The 15190-nt window shown below is 40.8% G+C and overlaps 1 protein-coding gene across 1 annotated transcript in view; it reads left to right on the plus strand.

The window, feature by feature from the left end:
* Window positions 1-15190, plus strand: part of CSMD2 (CUB and Sushi multiple domains 2) — a gene marked incomplete at both ends in the record, with an annotated part of 651882 nt that overhangs the window by 213887 nt on the left and 422805 nt on the right. The gene's annotated exons all lie outside the window — the stretch shown is intronic.

Consider the following 15190-nt stretch of genomic DNA (forward strand, 5'->3'; position numbering starts at 1 on the left):
TATGATTACTATATATTTGTAACCCTGTAACCAGCTTTGGGAAGTGGGGGAGGGGGAGGGGGTTTAGGGGGTGGGTGGGGATGGGATAACATTGTAACCTTTATAAAACTTTTCAATAAAAATGTTGCCTGGTACTAGTACTTATGAAAGGGGTAAAACAAGCTCTTTTGAGAAAAAGCCAATTTGCACTTGCAGGATATTTCAAAGAGGGGGGGGGAAACCTGGGTGTTAAGGGTAAAATGTGTTCATTCTTATATTGATTTAGTGATGAGCATCTGCAAATGTTCTGTCTTTCACTGCACAAACTTAACTTCCTCTGTAAAGAAAGGAAAGACCGCCCTCTTATACCATGCGCAGAATGCAGTAATAAGATAGACAATAGCACATAGAAATCAGCTGGTCCAACAGACTCCTTCCTGTTCTTCTGTTGTGACTATAAAGAGCCTTGGTGGAGCATTGGGCTAATGCCTCCTTAAGTAACACCAGCTGCCTGCAATTAGTGCAGGTTTGCATCCCACCAGGCTCCAGGTTGACTCAGCCTTCCATCCTTCCGAGGTAGGTAAAATGAGGACCCAGATTGTTGGGGGCAATTAAGCTGACTTTGTAATAATGCCGCTTGGGGTGTGTGTGTGAAAGCCCTAATAAGCAGGCATATACATAGAATGAAGGCTAATGCTAAGCTTGTAAGCCGCCCTGAGTCTTCGGAGAAGGGCGGGATATAAATGGAATTAAAATAAAATAAAATAAAAAATAAAGGATGCAAACCAGAGAATCCATGTTCCTTGTTGGTGTTATATGGCCTCAGAACCATCCTGAGGGACCTAAGTAAGTCAGCAACATAATTGCTGGCAATGTTCAGCTAGGCTGTGGGATTAGAGTCAGAAAAGATCATGCACATGTTTTTCTTTCATGCTTCTTCATCTGCAGATATATTGCACTAATGATCTTTCATATCCAGGAGGGTTTTGTTGTTGTTGTTTGTTTGTTTATTTGCTTTCATCCTTAATCAACAGTGCCAACACTTGATTAGCTGCTCTTATGATAAGGTCATTCACATGTTTTTATCAGCTGACTTTTACAGAATGATGCTCTGCAGCTGCCCACTGCTCCAGGTAAAGTATAACTAAACCGTAACAACCACCACCACTAAACACTCAGTGCAAACTCTAATAAAATTGGATAACAAATGTGGTTATTTCATTTAAAAAAAAAAGCTCCTTGTTATTGAGATTTATCACTGAGATTTATCATTTCATAAAAAAGCTCCTTGTTATTGAGATTTATCATTGAGGTTTCAGTAATGGTTTGAACAAGAACAACTGCCCAGGAAATCTGTACGAGAAATCATTATCATTTGCGCCTGCCCTTTGGAATATCTTACTCCTTGGAGGAGTGAGGTTGGCTCCAACCCTCCTTACTTTCCATAAGAGCTTACAGACCTGGCTCTGCCAGTTGGCTTGGGGCTCCAATGGAAGGGTTTCACATTGGGAGTGGTTGATAGATTAAACACAGATCCCACCCCTCTCCTTCTCATCATACTCCTTCCCTCCCCATCTTTTTAGCTAGGTTCATTTTTATAATATTGTATTTATATCATTAGGTTTTATACAGTTTTAATATGGTAGCCGCTTAGAGTGGTAAGGTAAATAATATATAAATAAATCATATTGCTAGGAGGAAATTCCCCAGTGTATACAGTTCCAAACTTGCTGAAATCCGTGGTGATTACTATGTGAAATAAAATATAGAGATTCTCACTCTGAGACTGAGGCTATGGCAGCACACTGGATATTGGTTATCATGCTTGAATATCAGGATAGCTCACTAATAGTTGCAGTTCCATCATAGCATTGGCTGCACAGTTTTGATACAGACAGTCCATTTAGAGTCAATGGTTTTTAAATATAATGACAAAATAGTCACCGATTGACCTCTTACTTCCAAAAATAATTCTTTTATTTTCGTACTTAGAGAACCCTTCAGTTGTATCCCATAAACATGGTTTATGACAGTGCATTGTGCAATCCCAAACAACTGCAGTTTAGTCAGTAAGTGATGTGTAAATCAAGGCACTTTTTTGTCTTTGTCATTTCTTTTAGATGCAATTAAAATGACCACATGTGACATGGAGTGTCTGTGCATGCAGAAGGGTGTGTGTAACATATAGGAATGGTAACTGTGGCCCCTTGGCCCATCTGTGATTGCTTTCTCGCTTTTGCCTTAGTGCAAACTGAACCCATTTTGGCTAATTTGTGGAGGGGGAGGAGGGCAGAGGAAGAAACTGCTGGGTCTTTGTGTCTGATTTTTATAGTGGACAACCAACTGTCATGTCTGAGGTGTCATTCTTGTTTGCAATTCTAATCTGGGAGTTTTCTAATGCCTCTTCTTCAAGGAAGACCCATGAACTATGAGTAGACAAACGGAAATTCCACAGTCCAAGTTCTGGAATGAGATTTGGTGATTTGGTCCACGAAGAAATAATGTGTATGATTTTTTTTTGTGTTATCTGATTGCTTTATGTCTCTGGGTAACAACAGAACATTGATTTTTATTAAACATTATAGTGTGTGAATGGAGAATAAATCAACATTTTTAAGGTATTGAGAGCAAGGCTGAGAAAATTAGAGAGAAGACACAAACTGAAAATCAGAAATTAGTCTAAGACCACAGTTTGAGACAAATGATACACAAGAGCCAATGCCTAAACAATGGCAACAACAGTTAATACAGCAGCCTTGTTGAGGTTTAACATATATGGAACATAGAACACAAAGCTTCTGCCTTGTTGCCATACCAGACCAATAACATCTTTTTCTACCATTGTAATTTCTGAACGGCTGTTAGAAAAGGTATGGAAAAAAAAGATAACCAACAGAGGCAGTATAATATTTTGATATAGATTTAGCAACTTGTGGAGAAAGGGAATCTGCTGGAAGTAAAAAAGAAGGAAAAAGAGAGAGGATGAATAATATGTGCAAAAATAAGTATATTCCTTTGAGAAATTGAGAAATCCTTTTCAACTATAGGACTCTTGAATTCTAGAAAGGTTTCAAAAGGAGACCACAGAGAAGATTGCACCTGCTGTCCTTTTGGGACCATATATGCAGATATTCAGCTGTCTTGTTTTTACCCTTTCTTTGGAATTTTACTCAAAAGCATGGTGAGATGAATATGAAGGACTGAATGGATGAATGAATACAGAATAAATATTCAGGACTGTTTAACATTATAAGGGAATATGTTAAGCCATCTATAGTTCATTTATGCTTTTTTTTATTCTGTATATATTTAATAACAGAAGCTGCATGAAGGGACTTGTACCTGGATTGCTTGATATCCATATTTATCATTTTTGCAATGTTGCCTTTCTCCCTCTGCCATTTGGAGGAGTAAATTAAAATGAATCATAAGGATGCATAAGTGTTAGACTCTAAAACCAAGAATAACATATGGTGATTTTTCCAAGCTGAGCTCTTGATTGTTTTCACACCTATAGACAGAATCTTGCCAGACTATCTGCATCTTCCATGTACACTGAGAACTACTAAGGAGGGGCTGTCTTTACCCTCTTTCTCTCACCCAATTTTTTTGAACTGTTGTCTCTTATTCTTCTAGAATGCAGCCCTCCCAATTGGGAATCCAGCCTATTACATTCCATCACACATACTCCTTCTAAGATTCTCCACCACATTTCCAATGCAGAAGATGGTTTAATTGCAAACTATGGGTCCAAAGATTCCTGTCCAGAAAGTAGGCGTACATGATCTTAAAGTAAAGTAAACACTTCTCCACGAAGATTGATCTAGCCCAGGGGTAGGCAACCTTGCCTCTTTTATGACTCATAGACTTCAACCCCCAGAATTCTTGAGTCAGCTATGCTGACTCAGGAATTCTGGGAGTTGAAGTCCATGAGTCATAAAAGAGCCAAGGTTGCATGGACTTCAACTCCCAGAATTCTTGAGTCAGCTATGCTGACTCAGGAATTCTGGGAGTTGAAGTCCATGAGTCATAAAAGAGCCAAGGTTGCATGGACTTCAACTCCCAGAATTCTTGAGTCAGCTATGCTGACTCAGGAATTCTGGGAGTTGAAGTCCATGAGTCATAAAAGAGCCAAGGTTGCATGGACTTCAACTCCCAGAATTCTTGAGTCAGCTATGCTGACTCAGGAATTCTGGGAGTTGAAGTCCATGAGTCATAAAAGAGCCAAGGTTGCCTACCCCTGATCTAGCCATATATAAGAGTCGTCTGCCCTTGAAGCAGTATGTGAATTTGACTGTGACAATTGTTAGTCTAAACTTTATCGAAATCCTCTAAGGTATATCCTGGATTTCAAGTCTGTTTCAGTTTGCTTTGGGGCTGAATTCATGCCTCTGGTAGGAAGTCTGCTGGAATCCCCACATGGCTGCTGTTACCATCTGGAACTCAGCAGTTGCTTTCCACTTTTCCTGAATTGCATTTTGAGTCAAGATAATTTTTTGTTTTCAAAACTGAAGCATGCATGGGTTCCCAGAGCTTTCAGTCCTTTAATATTGTACATGCACAACTTGGGAAAAAGGGCAAAATGTCATTGGGCAGTGTTGTATTAATGTGTATGTTATTTTGTCTTCACTGGAAAACTATACAAATGGAATATTGATGTAACTGTAAAAAAAATCCACATCAAATTTGTTATAACTTCATCAAATTTATAAAACCTCCTGACTCCATAGCAATTCTGGGGATTGCTAAAAGTAGTATGAAAAGAATATAATGAAGAAGAAAATAAAATGACGTTCAGACAGAACAAGAAAACATACAATCTTGCGTACGTATTCCACAAAAGCCCTATTATCCATTCTTGGAAGGAAAGCCCAAGTTTTTAAGAGCTGCTGAACAAGGGCAGAATAGGAGCCATTCAAAACTCAGGAGGGGGGATATATTGTTGAAATTACAATAATATGTTCCCCCACAAAATATATTTTGGTAGTCTATAGACTATGGGGATGCAGTGGCTTAGCGGGTTAGGACGCTGAGCTTGTCAATCAGAAGGTCGGCAGTTTGGCGGTTCGAATCCCGAGTGCCGCGTAACAGAGTGAGCGCCTGTTACTCGTCCCAGCTTCTGCCAACCTAGCAGTTCGAAAGCACATAAAAATGCAAGTAGAAAAATAGGGACCACTACGGTGGGAACAGCGTTCCGTGCGCCTTTGGCGTCTAGTCATGCCGGCCACATGACCACGGAGACGTCCTCGGACAAGCGCTGGCTCTTCGGCTTTGAAACGGAGATGAGCACCGGCCCCTAGAGTCAAAAATGACTAGCACGCATGTGCGGGGGAACCTTTACCTTTACCTTTATAGACTATATCTCTGTATATTAAGACTATGTACATGGGAATGTGACAAATATTATACAGTATTGGACATTTATATGGGCATACATTCCTACAAATATTTTTCAATCACAAAAAATGCATTCTGAGACAGTAGTGAATTAGAGGATTGCTTTTTCTTTTTTTCTTTTTAGTCACAGGTATTTACTTAGTTGCTGTCTGTGCCCATTGACCATCTACAATATGTGCATAGTATGTTGATAAGAAAGTAATACTGTATAAATATAAATAAAGTAGGCTAATAAAGGAAGAGTTTCCAGCAAATAAAACAGACATCTGTATAAACTCCTAAATGTAAAAATGTTTGGTTAGCTAAATCAAAGTTAGATTAGCTAAATCATTCAGTTCCCACCCCTGGCTGGTTTTTACATGTTTCCAATCAAAATGTACTGAAATAGGAAGTGGATTGTGGCCATCTTGGCAAAGTAATTGTGAAATATTTTCATTAGTGTGTGTACAAATCCTTTCTCAACTGCATCACAGTCCTCTTTATTGCTGGGTCCATTTTTTTTTAACAGATATGAACAAAATGCTCCAAATTCTGCTAGAGCAGTTCACTTTAAGGCCAAGCTGGAATTTCAGTGACAGTATTTACTTTTTATCACAGACAGTAAATCAAGGATCATATATAACACGATATCTAGACTTATATAAAGCGGAAATAAGTAAAATATTTCTTGGAGAACAGTGTCTACACAAAGATAAATAGTCTTACAGCTGCAATACTATTGCAATAAGGAGAAAAAAAATAGAATAAATATTCTGGGAAAAAATAAAAGTTTTCCTGAGCCTTCTTTCAAAGTCTATAACTTTATTATTTGTTTAAACATAGTTTGTTGACTAAGTCACAATTTGTTAGGTTTGCATAACACTAAACAATAAACTAGAGTGATGGGATCCTGCATTTCTCTAAGCCATAAACAAATAGCACTATAACTTACCACAAAGTGTAAATACCCTGTCTAATTCAGTTTTTACAAGTGATAGAAATTTTTCATGTTCTACAAGCAATAGATCCCAAGTTCAATTCCTATTAACTCGAGTGCAGAGCAGTGGGGTTTATGCATTCTGCTAAGCTCTGTTGTTATATGGTTGGTTTTGACTTCATGCTTTCAGTGAACTTTGTCAATTGTACATTAGTCAAAGTACTTGGATTGGCAGAATGTGTGAATCTGGTCAATAAGTACGCGAGAACCACCTGCCTGAACACCTAGAGCAGTGGTCCCCAAACTATGGGCCACGGCTCACTAGTGGGCTGTGGCATACTGGCCACCAGGCCATGAGACAAGCTGGCCAGTGTGCGCACAAATGTGCGCGCAATCACCCCCACTCACGCTAGCGCCCACGGATCCATTTGTGCATGCGTGTGGGGCTAGTGGCAGTGCGGTGGCTAGCACCTGTGTGCCTGTGCAAGTGGGGCAACTAGCGTGCATGGGTTGCACATCCCATTTGTGCAGGCAAGTGGGCTACCAGTGGCAACGGCTAGCACATGCATGCATGCACAAACAGGGACCACTAGTGCTGTGCGGGTTTCGTGGCCTGTTTGCACATGTGCATGGGGGCTAGTGACAGCAGCTAGCACCTGTGCACATGCACAAATGGGGCTGCTGGTGCTGTGCAGGTTGCATGGCCCATTTACACATGTACATGAGGCTAGCAGCAGTGGCTATCACCTGCACACCTACCCAAATGGGGCCACTAGTGCTGTGTATGTGTGTGGTTCCATTTCTGCATGCACACCCTTGTGCATGCGCCCAAATTTCTCAGCTGCTCCCTTTCCCTCCGGGCTGCCAGCATGAAAAGGTTGGTGACCTCTGACCTAGAGAACCACCACCAAACACTACTGGACTATTTGAAGAAATAATTTGATAAATGCATGCTTCCCATTATATACTTTGGGTGTGTTTGTGTGTGCACACTGTATTCCATTCTGTCTGTCTGTCTGTTTACTTATCTCAACCTCTACCCTCTTGAATTGTAATTCAAAGAGTTGTGTTTGAAGCTGGAAAACATATTGAAGTCTCTGGTATAATTTTAACAAATTTTAAGGAAGCACTGAACAGGTCACCCAGTATGCTACTATCTAAGTCCTTTTGCAGCCAAGCCACCTAAGAAACTATTCATGTCATGTATAGTTTGAGGCCAAATAGCTGAGCATGAAGTACCTGTAGGAAATATAAAAGTGTTCTCGTTCAATCTTGATAGTTGTTGTTAGTTGCAAAGTCGTGTCCGACCCATCGCGACCCTATGGACAATGTTCCTCCAGGCCTTCCTGTCCTCTACCATCCGGATGGCCCCCGACCTCCGCACCTTCCGGCGCGACTTAAAAACATACCTGTTCCAGCAGTCCGGCCTGGCCTGATAGCTCTAATTGGGGTCCCAGTTTGTTTTTACTATTGTTTTTCACTATTGTTCAATCTGTATACCTACCTTACTCTGTACACCGCCCCGAGTCCCTCGGGAGAAGGGCGGTTTATAAAAACAAATAAATAAATAAATAAATAAATAAATAAATCTTCTGGAGTCCATTTAAGCTCACGCCTACTGCTTCAGTGACTCCATCCAGCCACCTCATTCTCTGTCGTCCCCTTCTTCTATTGCCCTCCATCTTTCCCAGCATTAGGCTCTTCTCCAGTGAGTCCTTCCTTCTCATTAGGTGGCCAAAGTATTTGAGTTTTAGCTTCAGGATCTGGCCTTCTAAAGAGCAGTCAGGGTTGATCTCCTCTAGGACTGACCGGTTTGATCGCCTTGCAGTCCAAGGGACTCTTCTCCGGCACCATAGCTCAAAGGCCTCAATTCTTTGGCGCTCAGCCTTTCTTATGGTCCAACTTTCACTGCCATACATTGCAACTGGGAAGACCATAGCCTTGACTATATGCACTTTTGTTGACAGGGTGATGTCTCTGCTTTTTAATGTGCTGTCTAGATTTGCCATGGCTTTCCTCCCCAGGAGCAAGCGTCTTTTAATTTCTTGGCTACAGTCCCCATCTGCAGTGATCTTGGAGCCCAGGAAAATAAAATCTGTCACTGCCTCCATTTCTTCCCCATCTATTTGCCAGGAATCAATCTTGATAACCTTCTCCCTTTTTAGCACGCTTGGACAATAATGCAATTCCTGGATTACCTGTCCAAACCTATGTTAAAAAGAAATGGCACATGTAACAGAATTACATGTTCTAGAATCCTAGAATATATATGAAGAAAACCAATTATACATAGAGTATTTTTTCCAGAGTATGTACTAGTTTATCACTCACTGTGATGGTTCTTATTTTACACTAAACTATTATGCAGTTAGTTTTATTTCAACATGTTGGTGAAAACTAGACCATTGTGCTTTGTTCAGTAAACTATAATTAAATAGTACTGCTTCCATGATGAAAGGATCAACCAGTGACATCACTGTTGCCCACGGATGCCCAATTAGGGGCTCCTTTTATGTTCCTGTTGCCCACCAAAATGTTACCCATCTATCTACTCACGGCCATTTGTTTTCAAACTGCTGGGTCGGCAGGAGCTGGAGCGAGTGATAGGAGCTCACCCCATCACACGACAGCAACCGGGTCTCAAACACGAGCCTACTGATCATCAGCCCAGGGTCCTAAACCCATGTGAGCCACCACACTTCACTATAATTAAATAATACACAAACACAATCATATTCCCAATGGAAAGGCTTTTGATTGTGAAACCAGAAATAGACCTCTGAATAGTTTAGTTTAATACAAAGCAAGCTGGAAAGTAGCCATTTAAGAACAAATCCAAAATGGAAATTTTTACTGCTCTGCCTTTAATAAGCTGAATTTAAAACATTAAAGCTGAAGCCCTGAAAGTCATCTTCAGTGAATTTTGTACAATTTTCATCAAAGTAAGTATGCACTAGAACAGGTAGCTTATGTTAATTCCTTCTGGTTTTAATTTTTCCTTTGTTTGCTGTCTCTGAACTACACCTTTGACCTCTTCACAGACCCAGTTGCAGTGGCGTAGCGTGGGTTGTCAGCACCCGGGGCGGGGCAAGGCAACCGGAAGCGGAAATAGAGGGGCGGGCGGGCGGTGACATCACGGCACTGCTGAAAAGACGCGCCCCGCAGCGGCGCTCTCCAAGCAGGAAGTGCAGGCGTGAGACCGCGTGCACTTGTTCACTTCGGGTTTTGGGTTTGGACCAGATATTTTCCATCGCCGGCTATCACGGAGCCGAACCGGGCGACTTTTAAGGAAGGCTCTTATCTGGAGCAGTCCGGTGCGTTGAGAAAGAAGGGACCCCAGTTTCTTCCTTCGCGGAACTGGAATCCAAAGTCACCCTGCCGCCGCCCTCCCGCACGCCCGTCCGTCCGTCCACTACCCTTTCTGGCTCGCTCTCCCGGAGCGGATGAAGGAGACACGGGAGGGGGCGGGGGCCGGGAGAGGGGGAGGGCCTCTGCAGCAGGGGTTGGGCCCGTGTGCGCCGCCTGTCACTGGGCGGCGTGTATGTCGGCGGCCTGGCCCCGCCCCGGCTCTTCGCAGCCCGCGGCGCGGACAGAAATGACACAGAGCCTCGGTGGCTACCGAGCAGCTCAGTGCGAGAGCGCCCCCCCCAGATGTTGCGCCCGGTGCGGCCGGCCCCCCCTGCACCCCCCACGCTACGCCACTGCCCAGTTGATTTAAAGGAGGAGATACTTAAGTTTTACTTTCAATTTACTGCAGTAACTGATTGCTTCTTTCTCAACATCTCAGATTTAATAGTGGTTCTTTGAATTCTCTTTCCAATTGAACTAATTATGCCTTTGAAAAGTAAAAAGGTATACCTTAAAAAAGAGTAGGAGGATAATATTCTGTTTTTCTGTTGAATGGTGTATCTGCTCTGAAAATGTATAGTATGTTTGGTGGGGAGGTAGAAAACAGCATTACAGGCAAGAAAATTGTATCATTCAGAGAATCCTGGAGAAACTATTTTGATTAACAATACAGTGATTTGATATAGTAAAATGGAAGACTATGTTGCCATTATAGGTAGTCCTCAACTTATGACTACTTAATGATGACCTTCAAAAAGGTGCTTTATGGTTTATAAAGCAGTTCTGACTATTTCAAAATAGCTGAAAGAGCTGACTGCCGAAGTTTTCCACTGAGCTGAATGGTCCACATGGAAAAGCTGAAATCCTTGGACAGGCAGCTCTTTCAGAGTGAAAGAGCTGCCTGCTGAAGGATTTCAGCTTTTCATGAGCCTGCTCCCTGGCATGGTGGGTCGGAGAACAGGCCCAGGCCACCTAGGCTAGGCAGGTTTCCACATGCCGGTAGGCTCTGTAACCTACCACAGGCTACCTTGGGCCTCTCTCAACCCCCCCCCCCCTCCAAGGTACCCCCACACTTTACTTAATGACCCATGAGATTTCTTAACAATTACAAATGGGAGTCCTGGAATTGCAGTCATCAGGTGAAGCAGTCACATGAATATCCTACTTAACAATCTCTCAGTGACCAAGATTCTGGTCCCAATTTTTGTCATAAGATGACTACGTATAGTATATTATTTTTATTTAATTTATTGATTTAAAATAAAATATCATTCTCCCAATGAATGTTTCTTATGGAATGGAAATTAGTGCATTTTTAAAGGAAGGAGTGGGTCGTTTTAGCTAATTGTTGAAAATGCATTGCTTAAAATGCAAACTCGTATCGTTATTTCTGCTTTTATATAGAAGTTGTTTCCAATTTGTTGCAGATGATTTACTGGTTTTTATGGATGCTATGTTCTTTTGAATTATATTGTAACAGTTGGAAAATAATAGAGAGACAGTGGAAATGGGAATTGGATGCAAAACAGTTACAAAATTTGATAGCATAAAGCTAGAAGAACACCCATTTTTCATAATTTTTACATAAATTATAAAATATATCTGTATATATTAGACAGTGATCAAAAGGACTCACATTTGTTTTTCTAAATTTGAACAAAATATTCAAAGGCCAAATGTCTCATTTAGAGGATTGCTACATACAAAATCTGAACTACATATAGTTTACTTTACTTTTACCTGGCTATTCGAGTTGGCTAGCCTGGACTGAGGGGTTTTTAAGGTTTTAAATCCAATTGTAATGTGTTGGGGCTATTAATTTAATCGTATTTTAATCTGTATATTGTATTTTTTTAATTTGCCCTGTACACCACCCTGAGTCCTTCGGGAAAAGGGAGGTATATAAATCGAATAAAACTAAACTAAACTTTACGCAACTTTGGATGTCACATTTGATTAAAATACTTAAAGCCAAAGATATCAACATAATTAAAAAGAATACTATTAAAATACAATTAAACAGTTTTCAAAAAGCTATAAATAAAACAAAATAAAAATCACAGGATAGTACATTCTAAAACTTACAGATAGTGCAACCGTTTTGCAGGCTGTATACTTCCAGTATCCCCTGGTCCAGGGGTGTCAAACTCAATTTCATTGAGGGCCGCATCAGCATTGCGGTTGTCCACAGGGGGCCGGGTGGGTATGGCCAGGGTGGGCATGGCCTACTGGGTGGGCGTGGCTAGAGTGTGTATGGCCTACTGGGTGGGCGTGGCCAGCTCTACATCATTCGCATCAAGGGTGCCTATGGGGGCCTGGGCAGGAGTGGGACAGATCTGAGGGTCTCTGGCAGAAGGAGGGTCTCTGGGCCAGGGCCAAGGGAGTGGGGGCTGTTCCCTCACTGTTTCCAGGATGGCTTCGTGGGCCACGTGAAACCACTTCGTGGGCCGGATCTGGCCCCCGGGCCTTGTGTTTGACATGTCTGCCCTGGTCTGATGACGTAATTAGAATTTCCAGAAGGCCAGTAGGTCAGCGGCAATCTCATTTTGGGGGGGAATAATCTTCCAAATGATGGGTACCAGAGGGGAAAAAAAGCCCCTTTTCCTGGATGAAATTACTTGCCCTACATGACCCATTGTTGACTGATATGTCTTACTTCCTCATTTTGTGCTTATTGTTAACTGACCCAACTGATAATTAACCAATTGTTGTTTCTGTTTTCCTTTTCTCCATGTGGTCTTCTACACTTCAGCATTTTCTCTCTATATAGTATAAAGACAACACTTTTCAGAAGCTATTGAGATGTTTTTAGGTTTATTCTCTTAAGCTGTATTTCAACAAAATTAATTCAGCAGGACTTTCTGTTTCTATTTTTTCTCTCCATGATTTCTTATTTTGCTTCTGGGATGATTTTCTTCTTGTTATAATAAAAAAATAATAATAATGTCTATATGTTGCTAAATTAAAACTTCTACAAAGCTCAGGGTCAATTTGAACTTCAAGATGTTGTCATTAAGTAATAAAAAATGGAGATTCAAGAATAAATGAATGTGGTGATTAGTTAGCATCCTGTTTGTTTAAAGTTCATGGTTTAGCACAAATATATTTGTCTTATACATGGCAAAAGAATGACTTTATTTGATTACGATTACAAATGCAAAAAAGGAGTGAAGGATCAAAGGGTGATGAGAGGTAATGTAGACCATTGTTGGATAGTGTCAACAGTGGATCATGGAAAAAGAAGTGGGAAGGAAATAAAAGAAAGTGAGGAAAAGGAATGAGAGTAAAAGAAGAATAACTGCAGGAAGAGAAAGAATATTCCTCTATGGAAAGAGAATTAAGAAACAGATTAATCTCTCATTGTGCAAATGGAAAGTGGAAATAAGAAAACAGAATGGGAACACTCCTTGGAAAAGAATGCAAAGAATTATGTGACAGAATGTCACAGAAAAGTATGAAGATATACTAATGCAAAGTATGAAAAAAGTTGTTTTATGAAATAATAGGGTGAAATACCTCAAGGGTAAGAAAGAAGGCATATTTAAAATTGTTGTGAAAAAGGATGAAAGCTTTTGTTCTTAAAGAAGATAGTTGCAAAGAATGCACTCAGAGCGAAGAAGAAATTATTAAAATCAAAAAAGGTAGAGAATGTGCAGAGCAATTTTGATAAGCTATAAAACATGTTTTAGAAGTGAGGAAAGAAGAGTGAAGGAGTCTCCAGCAGAGTGAATGATATTAAAAATAAAAATGATGAAATCATTTGGTAAAAGATGTGTACGATCTGAAGAGAAACCAGAGTCATTTGGGATGAGAAACTGTTGGCAGGAATATTTTAGATCTCTTTATAGGAATGATAGTGATATATATGAAAAAGTGGAAATGGTGAAGAAATGGTGAAAATAAAATGCTGTGAAAAGGTTGAAAAATGGTCAGGCTGTAAGTATAGGCAGTTTTAACTATCTAAAAGAGTCAGTTTGCTGTAATGGAGAAGATGCTGGCTTAGAAACCAGGAGACTGTGAGTTCTAGTCCCACTTTAGGCATAACAGCTGGCTGGGTGACTTTGGGCTAATCATCAGGAGACTGTGAGTTTTAGTCCCACCTTAGGCGTGAAAGTCAGATGGGATAAAAATATTGTAACAACTTAGGAAATTTTAAAGATGGATGTATCTTGCACATGGAAATGCTATGAACTTGTTTAACATTGGCATTAAGACTGAAATTATCTGATGATTGGAAGAAAACTGACATTGTTAATGTATGTTCTGTACCAGCCTACTACCGGCCCTGCAGAAAAGGCAGGGACAACCCCTTTACAAAAAGGCAAGAGGCTGGAACTAAGCCTGCCAAATTTATTGACACAAAACAGAGCAAACAGAGCAAAACAAAAACATGAACCATGAAACAGGAGCTATTCAAACGGTTGCCTTCAGCAAACCAGCCCTCCCACACATTCCCCTTTTAAACAGTTCAGGGCGTGGCTTCTCTTTGCCTCCTTCCAAGGTGCCCCATTGCCTTCCTCTGTTTACTCCTGATTGACTGCCTCCTGCGTCGGGCGTCCTTGAACAGGGCCAGCTGTGGGTCATTTTCATCCACGCTGTCAGGCTCACACAGCTGGGTCTGCGTAGTGACCAGATGAGAGGGGCCTGGCTGAGGGCTCTGCAAAGCCTCAGGGCTGTCCTCTGCAGGCTCTCCAACACCCCCCTCCTCCTCCTCTGAATCGTCCGACCCAACTGCCGAACCCACAGGCTGACCCTGAATCACAACAATGTAAACAGGAAAAAAAATAGCCAAAGAAAATGCAAAAAAAAAGATAGGGAAATTGATCTGTTTAGGTGTTCCTGGAAAGGTGTTTGGTTGAATTCTGATGAAAAGGATAGATGAGGTGACATTCGCTCAATTTAGAAACTGTTGGACAACAGTTCTGCTGACCAGACTTTTATTCTTCAGCAGGTCATTGAGAAACATATCCATGTGAGAAAGTTTATTGTCTGTTGTTTTAAAGAAAGTGTGACTTAAGTAAATAGATTTGATTAAGACACTGTTTGGCAGGAATATAAATGCACTGTGGGATGTATTCAGAAATAAATGGTTAGCCCTAGTGAGATTTAAGATAAAAAAGGAGTGACACTCACTTGGTTTTTCAGTATATATTAGGAATGCTGACGATTAAAATAAATTTGTTGAGGATGTGAACTTAACACAGAAGCAGCATTGCCAGTGCTGAACACAGTGGAGAAACTGATAAGAAAATATCTCTGAAACAATGAACAAATGGGTCATGGGTTATCTAGTCTTCTATATAGAAAGGATTGTTAAAATTGTTTCTTTAAATTTTTCATTTGAAATGTTTATTGAGTAACTGTGGCATAATCAAATTCATTTTTGGTGTGTTCAGGTTAGAGTTGGGCCGAAGTTTTATGATCAGCTAAATTTGACTGTGTTCAGAGGCAAGATTATCAAGGATTTTTGGTCACTTTATTGGGTGAGTTAAGTATGCTGCCCCTAATTGCCCAGGCAACTGCTCCCCAACCTCCAGTCCTATTACAGTC

Source organism: Vipera berus, assembly GCF_964194415.1.
Source record: "Vipera berus genome assembly, chromosome: 9".
In the NCBI taxonomy this organism is placed as follows: domain Eukaryota; kingdom Metazoa; phylum Chordata; class Lepidosauria; order Squamata; family Viperidae; genus Vipera; species Vipera berus.